The sequence below is a fragment of the Petaurus breviceps genome, unplaced genomic scaffold (assembly GCF_028583685.1).
Source record: "Petaurus breviceps papuanus isolate PSGF00001 unplaced genomic scaffold, PetGlider_PUasm1.0 76, whole genome shotgun sequence".
Lineage (NCBI taxonomy): Eukaryota > Metazoa > Chordata > Mammalia > Diprotodontia > Petauridae > Petaurus > Petaurus breviceps.
This window is the reverse complement of record NW_027186473.1, coordinates 39,012,131-39,016,039: the sequence shown is the minus strand read 5'-3', so window position 1 is coordinate 39,016,039 and position 3,909 is coordinate 39,012,131. Positions and strand designations below refer to the sequence as shown.

The 3,909-nt window shown below is 42.9% G+C and overlaps 1 pseudogene; it reads left to right on the top strand.

Annotated features, from left to right (window-relative positions):
- Nucleotides 1–1,499: 1,499 nt before the first annotated feature.
- Nucleotides 1,500–3,483, top strand: LOC138175074 (heat shock cognate 71 kDa protein-like; annotated as a pseudogene).
- The last annotated feature ends 426 nt before the right edge of the window (nt 3,484–3,909 follow it).

Below are 3,909 nucleotides of genomic sequence, written 5' to 3'. Positions count from 1 at the left end.
TTAGGAAACCCAGATATAGGGGGTTAATTTAATTAACTGAAATCAAACATGTAGTTAGCAGGAGGGGCAGGATATGAACCCAGCTCCTCTCACTCCAGAACCCATGTTTTTTTTTGTTGTATTTCACTTACTCATAATATTGTTAAAATGCATTATACACTCATCTGGATTTGTCCTATTTTTTCCATATATGAGGAAGAGTTTAAAGTCAAATGTCACATAGCTCTTTGTATCTCCAAATCCTAGAACAGTGCCTAGAATATAAAAAAGTAAAATAAAAAATAAACTTTTTAATTGTGTGTAGCATTTTCTGGTAGTACAATGAGAGAGAAACATTCTCCTGAATACATTTACTCTGTTTTTATTTGTTCCTGAATTGCCCTACTTTGATAACATATTCCTGTCATTTAATGGGTTAGTCTGAGAAGATAGAGAGAGGAGGCATCAAAACACAGCCTGTGTTTTGTCAGTAGTGGGAATGCTATGTTTGTTTGTTTGGTTGTTTCTATTGTGAGCCTAGGTAACTGTAAATTTTCAGCTTTTCCAGGATGGTATGACCAAAGGAGAGGAGTTTACTCTTCTCCTGGCCTGTGCTCTGGTCTGTAAATGACCTAAAGCACTATTTTCCACCTTGGAACTCTAAGAAGGATTCCCTCTCCACAGATGCCACAAACATTGCCATGCTAGCACTCCTTTTCGCCCCAGAACCACCACCTAAGACTGAGACCCAAAACAAAGTACAGACAAAGCAAGAGGATCCTGCCTCACTGTTAGAACAGAGATCCCTGAAATTCCCAACTGATCAGTGGCTTGATTCACAGAATATCTGTAGGCAAACAACTCCACAAGCAGCCACTGCCTCTGCCACCATCATAGTCTCCACCACTGCCGCTGGCATCTTAGGGCTGAGCTGGACCATGCTTCTCTCACACACAAGTCCAACAGACTTTTCCTACGTACTTTCTAGTGTGTCTTTGGTGATGAGAAGTTGTCTTTTGGGGTTGTGGAAACCACTGCAGCAGCCAGTGATTCAGTCCCCTGAGGCCTGCTCAGGCCCATCTGTGCAACCATAGCCCAAGGTGGATTGTGCTCCTATCCCAACCTGGTGCAACAGTCTTTCCTGTCAACCTCCCAGGTTGTCTTGGGAAATTTGTTTCACTCTGCCATTTTCTGAGTTTTGCTGCTCTAAAATTTATTTAGAGTCATTCTTACAGGAATTTGAAGGGGTATAGGGGAAATCACAAGCAAGTCCTTGCTTTTACTCTGCCAGCTTGGCTCCACACCAATCATTCTTTTCATACTCATGAAAGACTCCCTTAAGATTGTACTAGGTTCTAGCTGGGCAATATTTGTTGCAAAATCAATAAGCAATAACACAACAAGTTTGTGAATTTTTGCATACTTTTAGGTAAATTATGTGATTGCAAAAATGTAGCCTAGTGAAAAATTCTTTATGAAAATCTGCCCAATCCGCTACTTAGCACAGCAGCAGCCTTTCTCTCTCCACAGTGGTCATCTACGACCTCCCCTGAGTCACCAGCAACCATGTCGAAGGGAGCCGCAGTTGGCATTGATCTTGGCAGCACTTACTCTTGTGTGGGAGTCTTCCAACATGGGAAAGTGGAGATCATTGCTAATGACCAAGGAAACAGGACCACCCCAAGCTACGTGGCCTTTACCGACACAGAATGTTTAATCGGTGATGCTACAAAGAATCAAGTTGCAATGAACCCCACCCACACAGTTTTTGATGCCAAACATCTGATTGGTCGCGGATTTGATAATGCAGTTGTACAATCAGACATGAAACATTGGCCTTTTACGGTGGTGAATGATGCAGGCAGGCCTAAGGTCCAAGTGGAGTACAAAGGGGAGACCAAAAGTTTCTATCCAGAGGAAGTATCTTCTATGGTCTTGACCAAGATGAAAGAAATTGCTGAAGCTTACCTTGGGAAGACCGTCACAAATGCTGTGGTCACAGTACCAGCCTATTTCAACGATTCCCAACGTCAGGCCACCAAAGATGCTGGAACCATAGCTGGTCTCAATGTGCTTCGAATCATCAATGAGCCAACTGCTGCTGCTATTGCTTATGGTTTGGACAAAAAGGTTGGTGCCGAGACAAATGTGTTGATCTTTGATCTTGGAGGTGGTACCTTTGATGTCTTCATTCTTACCATTGAAGATGGCATCTTTGAGGTCAAGTCCATAGCTGGGGCACCCACTTGGGTGGGGAGGACTTTGACAACCGGATGGTCCACCATTTTATTGCTGAGTTCAAGTGAAAGCACAAGAAGGACATCAGTGAGAACAAGAGGGCTGTTCGCCATCTGCGCACTGCTTGTGAACGCGCAAAGCGTACCCTCTCTTCCAGTACCCAGGCCAGTATTGAGATTGATTCCCTCTATGAAGGTATTGACTTCTATACATCAATCACAAGAGCCCATTTCAAAGAGCTGAATGCTGATCTCTTCCGTGGCACCCTGGACCCTGTGGAGAAGGCCTTAAGAGATGCCAAGCTAGATAAGTCTCAGATTCATGACATCGTCCTGGTGGGTGGTTCCACTCGAATCCCCAAAATCCAGAAGCTTCTGCAAAACTTCTTCAATGACAAGGAGCTCGATAAGAGTATCAATCCTGATGAGGCTCTTGCTTATGGTGCAGCTGTCCAGGCTGCCATTTTATCTGGAGATAAATCTGAGAATGTGCAGGACTTGCTTTTATTGGATGTCACTCCTCTTTCCCTTGGAATTGAAACTGCTGGTGGAGTTATGACCGTTCTGATCAAACGCAATACCACCATCCCCACCAAACAGACACAGACCTTTACCACCTATTCAGACAATCAGCCTGGTGTGCTTATTCAGTTTTATGAAGGTGAGAGAGCTATGACAAAGGATAACAATCTGCTTGGCAAATTTGAGCTCACAGGAATTCCTTCAGCACCCAGGGGTGTTCCTCAGATTGAAGTAACATTTGACATTGATGCAAATGGCATCCTCAATGTTTCTGCTGTGGATAAGAGCACAGGCAAGGAGAACAAGATCACTATCACCAATGATAAAGGATGTCTGAGCAAAGAAGACATTGAGCGTATGGTCCAGGAGGCTGAGAAATACAAGGCTGAGGATGAAAAGCAGAGACAAGGTGTCTTCCAAGAATTCTCTTGAATCTTATGCTTTCAACATGAAAGCAACTGTAGAGGATGAAAAACTGCAAGGCAAAATTGATGATGAAGACAAACAGAAGATCCTTGACAAATGTAATGAAATAATCAACTGGCTGGATAAGAACCAGACTGCTGAGAAGGAAGGATTTGAGCATCAGAAGAAAGAATTGGAGAAGGTCTGCAACCCCATCATTACTAAAATGTACCAGAGTGCAGGAGGCATGCCAGGAGGCATGCCTGGTGGGTTCCCAGGGGGTGGAGCAGCCCTATCTTGAGGTGCTTCTTCTGGACCCACCATTGAAGAGGTCGACTAAACACATCAGAGCATTCCACACAGCTTTACAAAAATTGAAGGACTCAAATTTGTAGCCAAGGCAGTGGCAGTTTAAAAGTAACATTTAAGCTACTGTGTAAATCTGGGCATTTTGAATACTTGAATGTGTGCAGAGGGAGAGAAGTAAACAACATTGCACTTTATCAGTACTGTAAACAAGTGGAAATGCAATTGTCTTGGAGAAAAAAATCTATTTAAAATTGAATCATAGAATCTTTTGGGGAGGACAAAAAGGATAAAAACAGGTAACTAGAAGAAGACAATGAAGTCAAAACTCTGCCATCAAAAGCTTCCAAGAAAAATATGAATTGGTTACAGGTCATGGAGAAGCTAAAGAAGGATTTTGAAAATCAAGTAGGAGAAGTGGAAGAAAAATTGGAAATAGAAATGAGAACGATGCAAGAAA